General features: G+C 46.1%; 1 protein-coding gene across 1 annotated transcript in view; it reads right to left on the bottom strand.

Annotated features, from left to right (window-relative positions):
- LOC135825863 (uncharacterized) overlaps positions 1 to 14,138 on the bottom strand; it is a 60,224-nt gene extending 46,086 nt beyond the window's left edge. Inside the window, exons 1-3 of the mRNA XM_065338497.1 lie at positions 14,045 to 14,138; positions 10,837 to 11,034; positions 6,218 to 6,415 (exon numbers count right to left, since the gene is read on the bottom strand). The gene's annotated coding sequence lies outside the window, so the exon portion shown is untranslated. The remainder of the gene's footprint in view (positions 1 to 6,217; positions 6,416 to 10,836; positions 11,035 to 14,044) is intronic.
- Between the last annotated feature and the right edge of the window lie 309 nt (positions 14,139 to 14,447).

Here is a 14,447-nt window from a genome sequence, read left to right as displayed (position 1 = left end):
TCCAAGGTATATTTCACTTCATCGAATAATTAATAACTAACACTAAGGCTGTGTTTACATGAAGCGTTTCAACCCGGGTTGAGTTCGACCCGGGTCAGATTTCAACCCGCCATGTGCACAAAGTGAATGGCGCGTTTACATGACGCATTGCGCTTGACCCGGGTTGAAATTTCGCCCCGGGTTGATTTCAACCCTCCCCCCAAGGGGAGGGTTGAAATCAACCCGGGTCAAGAAAATCGTACAAACGTACTTCTGTGCGTATCTCGCGCCAGGTTTGAACAGCACTGCAGATGCAAATTTCGCGCGAACGGATTCACGTGACCATACAGGACTGTAGAAGTGGACTTTTGGCGGCATATCAGTATTTGACCCGGGTCAACTGTCTTCATGTAAACGCTCACCTCTTTTGTCTATCGTACAGACTTTCAACCCGGGCTGAACTCCACCCGGGTTGAAATTTCTCATGTAAACACAGCCTAATAACACCAGCTATTTATAGCATGCAAAAACAGCGTACATGCAAAAACATACGCATATAAAACGGGACATGACAGCGTATACAGCAAAACACACACAGCGCATATATTTATATTATTATTTATTCTTCTTTTACTAGGGAATTCCCAACAGGCGTCAGCTCCTTTTTACAGGGAACCCTAGGTATAATTTGATGGATGAGCGAAATTCAGCTGGTGAACTAGACATGCGGCAAGCCGGTGGAAGTGTATTCCACCTGGCAGCGCCCAAATAAGAAATTGCACTAAAGCCATATCGGGTGTTAGCGGGGGGCAGAACAAGAGCAGCAGAGACTTGGCCACGGGTGGTGGCTGCAGTGCGAGCACCATGGGCGCGCAAGGTAAAGCGGTCTCGCAGAAGAGGACTAGCAAGTCCATTCAGGCAGCGGTAAAAAAATACATAGGTTTTGAAGTTGAGGCGTTTCTCAAGGGCGTACAAGTTAGTATGACTGTATAGAAGAGTGGTGGGAGTCATTCTATCCAACGAAAATATTCTCTTTAATGCTACGCGGCTGGCAGTAAGAAGCTTGTCATATAGGGTTTGTGATAAGCAATGAATATATGCAGTGCTGCCAAACTCAAATGTGGACTGAATGATCGATAAATAGAAAAGTCGTTTGGCAAAAATGCTGATATTCTGCTTTGCATGGACAAATGCTCCGACCTTCCTATTGACAGTTGCACATACTGCATCCACTTGGGTTGAGAAAGACAGATAGCGTATGCCATGCAGCAACATCAGCGGTACGGCGGAGTCGAGATACAACATTGCAACGAATACAATGCCATAAGCGCGAAGCAGGGAGTCGTAAAATACCGGGAGGCGACACGCCACACATTTCACGATCCGAGGATTGCCGCACTCGACCCGCGAAATTTGAAGCGTGATTGAAACGTCGTCGTCATCTTCTTTTTATCAATTGTTTTTGGTATGCTTCGAGGCCTATTCTGGATCTCCAGAGCGAAAGCTGGTTGTTTCTGATACGTACCACGCATTACCTTAGGTTGAGCCGTGGCTTTTAATTTTTTTTGGGAAGTTCACTGCTTTGGAGACGACGGAATGTCAAGGTAAGTTATTCACGAAATGTACTCAAATTTGAATTGAGTAAGTGCGAATGACAGCCTGTTTTCGGAATAGTTCTCCACTAAACACACAATGCCCATGGCCCCTTCGTGTTGTCCAAGTTCCATTCTCGGTTTGTGTGAAGTTTCGAGATGAAGATCGATGATGAACTCACCTTTCCATGGAAGGGAAGTAAAGTAGCATATCAAACAGAATCCATGCAGCATTTGATGCCACTATCCTCATTCTTCTGCATTCAAAGTGTTTCACATTATGGTCCATGAACTACACACAATATTTGTCATTTCTTAACTGTTCATAGCTGTTCATACTTGAAGTAACTGTGTTCTGAACACATTGCCTTCAGGAAACGTAAGGCCGAGTCGACTGACCGACTGAGCAAAGTTCTTTGCGACGAAAGTCACACTATCGGCAAATGCACTCAAGGCGAATACCCTGTATACTGCTTGATCCACGTATCACAGAAGCATACACACACACGCACGCACACACATACCATGCATAAGCCCGTCGCAAGAGAAGAACGCAAGTCTGCAAATGCACTGGATGTGCACCCACAGATTTTCTCTTATAGCAACGATAGCGAACAAGATCTGAATGAGACAGATCAAGACTTGCACCAGATAACTGTATAATCCACACAACTGGCAAAGCCATGTGAATCGACCACCAATGCACAACACACATACACCTTTGGACTTTTGGATGCCCATTGCTCCGTGCAATGATAGCATCAGGAGTTGCAGTAATTCCTGTGGCGAGTTAGATCATTGGGCCGACGCTGAAGTCCCTGCCACAGCCGCAAATGAACACTCTAGGCTTTGGCACAGCCGCACACATACACACACACACACACACACACACACACACACACACACACACACACATACACACACATGCATGCTCGTGCAACATTCACATGTCACTGCTTCAGTTGTTTTTAGCTGAGTCATATTGTGTCTTATACAGATCTTCACTTTGGGAAAAGCTGTTGAGATGCTGGAGAGCACTTGTTGCCATGCTTGCGAAATGCCAGCACTATTGCATGCCTTCAGCTGGGCACACTTCCTGGCGTAGCAGATTTCCAAAACCTGATGCCTTGTGTAACTGTGTCCTGATAACATGCAGGAATGACTCCATCGCCTCAGTAACACTCGCCTGTCTCATTGTCAGCAGTTCGCAAATTCCATGGATTATTTCACCTTCCATAGGCCTGTACACTATGGTGGCACTGCCACTCTTACATGGATCTGCACATAGGCAAAGCAAGGGTTGAGGGCGGAGGTTTACATACAATGTCAACAATTTACATACATGTACTAGGTAAACACGTAATTTTCAGGACATGAATAAAAATCCTGTCACAGGTTCAACACTGTCACATGTCATAGTGAACAGACAATGCACCGTGGGCAGACTCCCATTTTTCGGGTGAGTTTGGGGCGCTTAGTTTGCTACAGATTATACATTCGTGTTCACAAAGACAAGACGATACCAAAAAATGCAGACGAGAGAATCTCACCAGTAGTCCACAGCTGAACATCTCCACAACTCAGGTCACCAAGTGGATACGTGGCGTCATCTACATCTTCCACGGTGGACTCATCACTTTGGCAGGCATCTCTGTCAAGCTCCATCATCCTTTACCCCGTCAAGGCACAAACTTAGAATCACCAAATCAACTGCTGACACTCGGACGATTCCTTGGGAGCAGGATTATTTTTTTGATTTTTGGGACCAAACAGCGAACGCGTCCTTTGTGCATGACCTGCGCCGCTTTGACCTCATGGGGATTCTATATTTTCCCTCAGCACTCGTGCCCGAGCTGAGTCAATCATCCGACGCGGTTGTGCATCTCGTGTCGCCTCCCGGTATTTTACGACTCCCTGGCGCGAAGGCCTTTCCCACTTGAGAACTGGAGGTTTGTAAGGGCCTGGTCAGACTGCGGCAAATTTTGGTTGCCTGACGAAAAAAGAACAACTTCCAGAATTTGAATCGCGATCACACTACATATGTGGGGAGAATGAAAATTCAAATTTCATTTCAAGCGTCAAGTGGTAATCTCCACGAACGACGTCAAATTCCTTCGCCTTGGGGATCGCCAACACCTTCAGTGCAATCCTTGCAACCATCCTTATGAGTTTTGTTGTTGTCCGTGGCCAATTCGCTCCTCGATATCGAGATGAAAAATCAGTGATTATCAGCGTCAAATCCTGTTTGGAGCGGAAAAGCGTGGTCCATTCTTGCTTTTTTTGGAGCGTCAACTCTTGCTTTTGCCGCTCTGGCGGCAAGTTACTATGGAGATTCGGATTATAATCCCAGGATTATTTCGTTTTTGCCGCAGTCTGACCAGGCCCTAACAGATGGCATACTTTTTCGAAACTTATGCTTTTCTCAAAAAACAAGTGCAAGTTGCTGAAATCCTTTCCATATTCTCAGGAAAAGGTCCAAAGTTGCTAACATTGCAACTTAGAATGGGAGGGTTCTTGTGCGTACAAATGATGCCAAAACCACCAAAAAAGTAGCAGAAATGGCAGAAGTGCAGCGACATCAAACTCTCTAAGTATATTCTTATTGTTATTATTATAAATTCAACATCTCCTGGCTCGTCAGAAGACTGCCAATATACATGAGAAGTAGGGTGGTAGCCAACCACTGCGAACTGAATAATAAGGAGAGAAACAAAAAGAGTACTGCAAGATGAGGCATGACGAAAATGGTGAGATTATTTAGGACGAAGAAGCTGAAGCTTGAATTCCTTAATGACTGTGCATGCTTTAAGGCTAGTTGGCAGGGAAGACCAGAGAGTGCACGCAGAGAAGATAAGAGATTTCAGAAACAGGGAGGTATTGGCACGGGGTAATGAGAAGGAATGACGTGTTGATCTGGTGGACGCAAACCAGTTATACTTAGCAAAGTGTTTGGGAGCCAGGTCTAATAAGATCATGTGTACAAGGATGCAAAGATGTTGCTGGTGTCGCTCTAAGAGGGGAGATACTGAAGCTAAACTGTAGAGACGTTGGGAGGAAAATGTTTGATTTTTACGAAACAGGATTTTTAGAAGCAGACGCTGGTGTATTTCCAGAGTTTGAACAAGGGCCTGACACAGAGGTAGAATATACGACGTAAAGAACAATTTTCGGCAATGGTCATTTAAATGGTGGCCCGCCCCTTCCTGTTGTGACTATGGACAGCTTTACGCAGTGCAAATAGCCTATTGCACGCACCTTCCATCATTAAGTGGTAATGTACATAATGTTACTACCGTTGATCTATTGTGTCTCTGAAATGAGGTTGACCCAGGCACCTCTCGTATCGCAATAGTGGTCTTTGAACAACCCACTGTGACTGCCTGGTTAATAATACCATTGATTGTTTCATAATGCCATCATGAAACAATGACATGAAACATTGTATATTTTGATTCAGGAACTCATTTTGCCTGATCATTAGCGAGTCGTTATCACGTAGTGCAAAATGGAAACCGTATCACACTATAGGACCAAAAAGGGGCTGCTGTGCACGCCTTATTGACCACAATCGCAAAAAGCGCACATATGGTGATTGTGCTGTGAGACGGATAATAATGATGCCAAAATCATGGCAGTTCAAGTGCAGATGAATCATCTCTTCACAATGTAAAACCGACTCCGTAAACAACCCCACAGCCTCGTCTGTCTACTTCCATATACTGCCTCATGAAGCACCTAACCACGGCTACAAAACAACGAATATCCGAACTCGTGAGCCAAGCACCTCCTGCAACAATACCAGCACAAAAAGCCGCTACCCTCAATGAATTCTTCATTTCACAGAGCACGCTGTCCGTGGGCTATGCGGATAAGCAAACTCCATCCATCAACACCACCCCTGCCATCCTGAGCCCCTTCTAGAAATCTCTACTTCTCAAGCTGAGGTCGAAGCACTTCTTATTATATTTTATATATTATTATTTATTCTTCTTTTACTAGGGAATTCCCAACAGGCGTCAGCGCCTTTTTACAGGGAACCCTAGGTATAATTTGATGGATGAGCGAAATTCAGCTGGTGAACTTCTTCGCGGAGTTGTCACCACCAAGAGTCCAGGGTTCCACTCTACACCAAAACTGCATACTAAAAGAAGCAACGTAAGTGCTGGCACCGTCGTTACCGTCCCTCATTAACCTATCATTCCAACCCGGAGAAATCCCCCAGTATATAATGTACTCTTCATTGTGTACTATGGTCGCACTGGCTCTATCCCTTATCTCCTAAGCTACCATCCCTCCCTCACCCCTCCCTCCCGGTGCGTCTGCCCAGTGTATTGGCAAAATTGCTAAAACAACTAAACGGAGCAGTGGAATCCCTGCCGCATTTAAAGCCTGTTAATCAGCACACAAACTAGCGCCTTTATTACTATGGGAGAAGTCCATGCTGGTGTCACATGTGGGGTTGATATATTGCAAGCCAAACAGAATGCAATTCACATGTCAGTGTACAAAAAACATTCCATCTCAAAGAACGTAGGTGGTACTGGTTCTAGACGTAGCTGCGCTCCAGAAACTCAATTTCTCAAAACTACTTGTATGTCAATTTAGTGGATTTGCGTCGTATTGGCGGGTCCATAAATAGCACTTACTTGAACAAGATGGCACAGGTGATGTCCATTGACCGCCATTTCCACAAGTGATATTCTTATGCGAGGTAGATTGTGATTGACCGGTAATGTAGTAACCAGCATCACATTGTACATTCACTGTTATTCCGCGGAGAACAGTAGTTCCAGGGTAGACCACTCTTAATCGAAGAATGTGATGTGGAACAGTGCAATATATCTCTGAAAGGAAATGTACCAAACGCTATTATTAATACACACACACTGTCGTCTCTACGTATAGAGCGACTGCCATTGAAATCATAGGGGATTGCGTGGACGGCTTTTGAGGACTTTAGACAGTATGTTATGCATTCTCTCATGGATGCGCTTTGTCAGGAGTTCACACAACTTGTCAGGATTTGTCTTCTCAGTCAAGGTTAAGGTCAAGGTCAAGGTAGGCGGAAAGACGTGGCCCGTTAGCATGCTGGTATCGCAAGACAGCCAGCTTTTCTTCTTTTTATAAACTTTTTTGTTAAGCCTCTTATACGGGCAACCACAGAACACGATTTCACTGGCCTGACGCAACAACTAAAGAAAAGCTAAATATTGCGACAGAGCTTTCGGCCATATTTCCGATTTTTCGCATTCCCAACTCGTCACAACAACACGCTCTCAGCCGAACCATACAGACAAGTACATGTACTTTCCAGTGGCATCATTATTCCGCGTAAGATTTGCGTCACCTGTGTGGTGTGTTACTCCACCAATGAGGGCGTACAATAGTCCTTCTCGCTGTTCTCACATTCACGATTTTAGCAGCTTGCATATGCCATTGTTCTATGTGGAAAATGCGCACTTACACCATTTCTGCTGTACAAGAATGATCATTCCTTTACACTCCATTATCATCCCCTACTGATGAGCTCCAGCAGGGAGCGAAACAGCTGTCTAGAGGCGTGAAAAAATATTATCTCCCAACGGAAGAGTCCTTGCTGGTGTCGGTATGGTTCGGCTGACAGCGCGTGCTTGTGACGAGTTGGGAATGAAAAACAAACAAACAAAAAAACAAACAAAAAAAACAACAATATGTTTAAGGAAATGAAACTTTACCATCTGCACACAATGACAACTGCAGTTAAGATAGTCTCTGTTGATCAGTCTGTATCCGTTACCCATATAGGCTAGTTGCCATCAAGGCGGGCATGGGCGACAGGAACATCTGGAGAGGCGTCATCCATCCCCCTATGCTAGGGAAATGGTAAGCGGGCCACCCGCAGACACATGATAATAGCACGCAGTATCAGTCAGCTTTTCTTGGGGTGCTGTGAGTGGGCTGGCGTGTTAGCATCCATAGATCGCACTGCCATGTTTGCATTTTCCATGCACCGTTATGTTAGTTCTTTGGTTCTATTGGCATATCTTTTTTTGGTATGGTATGGTATTTCCAATACAAGCCTATCTGTGCTCGCGTGTAAGCAGCAGTCATCGGAGTTTGAGACCACAATCGGCACCCCACAGGGCGACTGCCTATCTCCAGTTCTTTTTGTCATTTACTTGGAATCAGCGCTACGTGATCTCAGGGCCACTTTACCTCCCAGGCCGCCAGCTGATGAACTCTTGCCTGGGGAAGTTATCTATGCAGATGATACGGATTTTCTGAGCAGCTCGCGGACATGGTTGGACAGTATCAGCCCGAGCATGAATGAGGTCCTCAGAGAAGGGGATCGTCTAGCGGAAGTCTGGAGAAAGACACGTAAGCTTGGGTCACTTCTGGGTAATGAACAAGACGTGACGAGCAAGAAGCAGCTCGCAACAGTAGCTTTCAGGTCACTCTCTGTTGTCTGGTGTCGACGAGCGTTTATTAGTGAGAAGCTGCGCTTGAGGCTCTATCAGGCGTTTGCCGTACCAGTACTGACCTACAACGGCGGAACATGGGGCCTGACGGTGGCTTTGGAGCAGAGTCTCTATTCCTTCCACCGTCAGCAACTGCGATCACTCCTTGGCATTAGTTGGCCTCAGAAGATCACGAATGTCTCTTTGTACGCCAGGTGCAAAGCTGAGCCAATCACCAACATTCTCAAGCGTCTGCGGTGGCAACTCTTAGGTCACATTCTTTGCTTGCCGGAGGACACCCCAGCATCACTGGCAACGGCGGCGCACGATGAGAAGGCCTGGCGAGGACGCCCACGTGTCACATTTGTCACGAAGCTGTTGGAAGACCTGGCGAAAACGAATAATGGAGGGCTTGCGTCACTTGGTGACTTGCAGCGCCTCCGGATCCTTGCAAGTGACCGTGCAGGGTGATAATAATCTTTATTAAAGGATCTCCCAGAGGCGATGGCCTGTCGAGGGGATCTCCTGATGCAAATCATGCAATAGAAATAAACAGTGAGGAAAACTACACGTGTTACAGTATATGCTACATAAATTAGCAATAAACACAGGGCTGGGTTGTTAAAAAATAAAACAATTAATTTAAATGTCAAGGGATATACCACTACAGTCTAATTTAAACCTTTTCACGTGCAAGCGATATTGCTGCTGAAATTTAGAAAGTGAATCTTGGGATGTCAGCCTTGGTGGAAGGCAGTTCCACAGCTTTCCGATCTTATGCAGAAAGAGAGAGGAAGAGATGCGGCCATGAGAATTGAAAATCAGTTTGTTTGGTCGGCGTGCGCTAGAAGAGATATTGATGTCAAAGCGGGATAGATAATCTGGGTGCCAATGGATATACTTGAACAAAACGGTGATGGAAATGTAAGTGCGTCGGAAGTGAAGGGATTCCAAATTCCACAGCCTATTTAAATTATTCTTCGATTCATAGCGATCAAAATCAATCTTCGCAGACCGCAGCAGGCATCTGCAGATCTTTGCTTGTAAAATGTCAATCGATTCTAGCTGGCTAGCAGTAAGTCTGAAGCACCAGACAGGGATAGCGTACTCTACTGTGGGTCGTACATATGACTTGTAGAGTAGGGCAATATGTGCATGCGATAGATGACGGCCCATAAAGCATAACAAATTTACACGTTGGCGAAACTTTTTGAACACAGTAGTGAAATGGTCTTGGAATTTAAGATTAGTGCTGATCTCAACGCCTAGATGGATTACGGTACTTTTAACATTGAGTGGTACGTTGTCCATTTGGACAGACGAAGAGGGTGGAGGAGCATAGTTGGAGAACATGGTGGTCTTGGCCGCAGAAAACTCCCCGTGAATGCCTCTAGCCCAGCGCTGGCAGCTTGTTAAATCCAACTGGAAATTGGCCAGATTCTCACCAACAGGTAAACCGATGTTATGAGTGTTGAGCAGTGTAACATCATCAGCAAATAGATAAGGGGCGCTGTGGGTCAATGTGTCGGGAAGGGTATTGATGTAGATTAAAAACAGCAGGGGTGCAAGATGTGGGCCTTGAGGGACACCACAATTCAAAAGATATTGGGGAGAGATCGTCTCCTTAATCTTGACAGCTATCGTTCTCTGATTGAGGTAGCATTCAAACCATTTCACTGAGTTTCGAGTCATAAAAGTACTCAGCCTCTCAATCAGGGTTGGATGATGAACCTTATCGAAGGCTTTCCTGAAGTCAAGAAATGCACAATCATATCTGTTGTGTTTGTCCGAGACACGAGCCATCTGGTGAGTAAGCAGGATAAGTTGGTCCGTTGCTGATCGCTGTGGAACATATGCAAATTGGGACGGTGATATTAATTTGTTGCGATGCAGGAAGCTGCTGAGACTCAGTGCTATCCGGTATTCGAAAAGGCGACTGACGGGATGCAGCAGTGAAATAGGACGATAATTTGTTGGTGAAGAGGCACTTCCTTTGCCTTTATATAATGGGGTAACAGAGGCCGATTTCCAGGAATTGGGGAAGCACGAAGTAGATAAGCTTAAGTTAAACAGGAATGAGAGGGATTCACACAGTAAATCTGCCATTGAGCGTAGTATCGGTATCATGTAATTTGCTGAGGTGGATTTTCGGGGGGATAGGTGTGTTAGGTCGAGAGGACTCTGTGCTGTCGTATGTTCCTCTTGACTGGATTACACAGAACAGATATATATGATGTTTTTTTGATTTATGTTTTTGGCAGAGCATTCTATTTCCGGCATATGCGAATATGTGGGTTGCCATTGTGCGGCTGACATTGCCGCGGAAATGCAGATAATAATAATGTATAATGGTATTGATCTATTTGAATTTGGTATCTCAACAGTACAATGTACAACTTGGGAAGATCCCCTTCCTTCTCTCCGCGTGGTCGCGGCTTCTTTTTCAAGTAGGGGTGGAATGTTAGGTTCACGTATCCATGTGTGCACGCACTCACCCACCAATGACCTCTTCCCCCCCCCTCACGTATGCACACAGGCACTCATACACACATTACTGCATGCGTCCTTTCCCATTCCCGCTTCACGAATCGTTCCCCTGGGATGTCCCCAAGTACGCAGACTCTGGTCTGCGCCGCTGTCAGACGAAAGGTGCTAGCGCTTCTCTGCCGCCGATGCGTGCAGGTCGTCGCTTCCGTCCGTCATCGCCATCACCGCGCTGGCCGTCTGCGTGATGGAGTGGAACGATTCGTGGTGCTGATTTTGGTGAAAAAGTTGAAATCACTTCCTAAGGTATAATTTCTTCAGTCGATGGCTCAAATAGCACTTACGTGAACAAGATGGCACAGATGGTGTCCATTTACCGCCATTTCCACACGTGATGTCCTTCCGCGGGGTAGATTGTGATTGACCGGTAATGTAGTAACCAGCATCACATTGTACATTCACTACTATTCCGTAGTGAACAGTAGATCCAGGGTTGGTCACTCTTAATCCACCAGTCTGCCTTGGAACGGTGCAATGTATGTCTGAAAGGAAACGTACAGAACGCTTTGTTCATACTCACTCACAGTTGTCTAGAGGTTTAGAGCGAATAACGCTGAAAGTTCCATCCCAAGTGATTGCGTGACCGGGTTTTGAGGACTGTAGACAGTAGGTGGTGCATTCTCACATGAATGCGCTTTGTCACAAGTTCACACAACTAATCAGGATTTGCGCCATTTATGTCAACGCCAGGCATATCAGATATGATAAGGTTCAGCATTATTAGCAAAACTGCTAAAACAACTAAACGGACCAGTGGAATCCCTGCCACATTTTTGGCCTGTCAATTAACGCACAAACTAGCGATATAATTACTCTGGGAGAAGTCCATGCTGGTCTCACATGTGGGACTGATACATTGCAAACCGAACAGAATGCAATTCACACATCTGTGCGCCAAAACATTCCATCTCAAAGAACGTAGGTGGTACTGGTTCTAGACCAAGCTGTGCTCCAGAAACTGAATAATTCAAAACTATTTCAATGTAGTGGGTATACGTCGTATTGGTGGGTCCATAAATAGCATTTAAGTGAACAGTGCTAAGAGACCTCAAAATCAGGAGAGAGTTGTGAATGTCGAGCGTGCCTTTGCACCTTTGGATGCTTTCGGCCATATTTCCGATTTTTCGCATTCCCAACTCGTCACAACAACACGCTCTCAGCCGAACCATACAGACAAGTACATGTACTTTCCAGTGGCATCATTATTCCGCGTAAGATTTGCTTCGCCTGTGTAGTGTGTTCCTCCACCAATGAGGGCGTACAATAGTCCTTTTCGCTGTTCTCACATTCACGATTTTAGCAGCTTGCATATGCCATTGTTCTACGTTGAAAACGCGCACTTGCGCCATTTCTGCTGTACAAGAATGATCATTCCTTTACACTCCATTATCATCCCCTACTGATGAGCTCCAGCAGGGAGCGAAACAGCTGTCTAGAGGCGTGGAAACATATTATCTCCCAACGGAAGAGTCCTTGCTGGTGTCGGTATGGTTCGGCTGACAGCGCGTGCTTGTGACGAGTTGGGAATGAAATAAAACTAAAAAAAGCAAAACAGAACAAACAATATGTTTAAGGAAATGAAACTTTACCATCTGCACAAGGACAACTGCAGTCAAGATAGTCTCTGTTGATCAGTCTGTATCCGTTACCCATGTAAGCTAGTTGCCATCAAGGCGGGCATGGGCGACAGGAACACCTGGAGAGGCGTCATCCATCCCCCTATGCTAGGGAAATGGTAAGCAGGCCACCCGCAGACACATGATAATAGCACGCAGTATCAGTCAGCTTTTCTTGGGGTGCTGTGAGTGGGCTGGCGTGTTAGCATCCATAGATCGCACTGCCATGTTTGCATTTTCCATGCACCGTTATCTTAGTTCTTTGGTTCTATTGGCATATCTTTTTTTGGTATGGTATGGTATTTCCAATACAAGCCTATCTGTGCTCGCGTGTAAGCAGCAGTCATCGGAGTTTGAGATCACAATCGGCACCCCACAGGGCGACTGCCTATCTCCAGTTCTTTTTGTCATTTACTTGGAATCAGCGCTACGTGATCTCAGGGCCACTTTACCTCCCAGGCCGCCAGCTGATGAACTCTTGCCTGGGGAAGTTATCTATGCAGATGATACGGATTTTCTGAGCAGCTCGCGGACATGGTTGGACAGTATCAGCCCGAGCATAAATGAGGTCCCCAGAGAATGTCATCTCAAAGTGAACGAAGAGAAAATAGAGCAAACAACACTACGCAGAGAAGGGGATCGTCTAGCGGAAGTCTGGAGAAAGACACGTAAGCTTAGGTCACTTCTGGGTTATGAACAAGACGTGACCAGAAGGAAGCAGCTCGCAACAGCAGCTTTCAGGTCACTCTTTGTTGTCTGGTGTCGACGAGAGTTTATTAGTGAGAAGCTGCGCTTGAGGCTCTATCAGGCGTTTGCCATACCAGTACTGACCTACAACGGCGGAACATGGGGCCTGACGGTGGCTTTGGAGCAGAGTCTCAATTCCTTCCACCATCAGCAACTGGGATCACTCCTTAGCGTTAGGTGGCCTCAGAAGATCACGAATGTCTCTCTGTACGCCTGGTGCAAAGCTGAGCCAATCACCAACATTCTCAAGCGTCTGCAGTGGCAACTCTTGGTCACATTCTACGCTTGCCGGAGGACACCCCAGCATCACTGGCAACGGCGGCGTATGTTGAGAAGACCCGGCGAGGACGCCCACGTGTCACAATTGTCACGAAGCTGTAGGAAGACCTGGCGAAAACGAATAATGGAAGGCTTGTGTCACTTGGTGACTTTCAGCGCCTCCGGATCCTGGCAAGTGACCGTGCAGGGTGGAGAGGACTCTGTGCCGTCGTATGTTCCTCTTGACTGGATTACACAGAACAGATATATGATGTCATTTGATTTATGTTTTTGGCAGAGCATTCTATTTCGGGCATATGCGAATATGTGGGTTGCCATTGTGCGGCTGACATTGCCGCGGAAATGCAGATAATAATAATGGTATTGATCTATTTGAATTCGGTATCTCAACAGTACAATGTACAACTTGGGAAGATCCCCTTCCTTCTCTCCGCGTGGTCGCGGCTTCTTTTTCAAGTAGGGGTGGAATGTTAGGTTCATGTATTTATGTGTGCACGCACTCACCCACCAATGACCTCCCCCCCCCCCCCCCACACGTATGTACACAGGCACTCATACACACATTACCGCATGCACACTTTCCCATTCCCGCTTCACGAACCGTTCCCCTGGGATGTCCCCAAGTACGCAGACTCTGGTCTGCGCCGCTGTCAGACGAAAGGTGCTAGGGCTTTTCTGCCGCCGATGCGTGCGGGTCGTCGCTTCCGTCCGTCATTGACATGACTGCGCTGGCCGTCTGCGTGATGGAGGACATCTCAGTGGAACGAATTGTGGTGCTGATTTTGGTGAAAAAGTTGAAATCAGGTCCTGAGGTATAATTTCATCAGTCGATGGCTCAAATAGCACTTACGTGAACAAGATGGCACAGATGGTGTCCATTGACTGCCATTTCCACACGTGATATTCTTCCGCGGGGTAGATTGTGATTGTCCGGTAATGTAGTAACCAGCATCACATTGTACATTCAATACCTTTCCGTAGTGAACAGTAGATCCAGGGTTGGGCACTCTTAATCCACGAGTCTGCCTTGGAACAGTGCAATGTATGTCTGAAAGGAAACGTAACGAACGCTATATTCATACTCACTCACAGTTGTTTGAAGGTTAAGAGCGAATAACTCTGAAAGTTCCAACCCAAGGGATTGCGTGACCGGGTTTTGAGGAGTTACGGCAGTTTGTGGTGCATTCTCACATGAATGCTCTTTGTCACAAGTTCACACAACTAATCAGGATTTACGCCTTTTATGTCTACTC

This window comes from Sycon ciliatum, chromosome 10 (assembly GCF_964019385.1).
Source record: "Sycon ciliatum chromosome 10, ocSycCili1.1, whole genome shotgun sequence".
In the NCBI taxonomy this organism is placed as follows: domain Eukaryota; kingdom Metazoa; phylum Porifera; class Calcarea; order Leucosolenida; family Sycettidae; genus Sycon; species Sycon ciliatum.
Note: the sequence above shows the minus strand (reverse complement) of the source record. Positions and strands in the feature narration are given on the sequence as shown.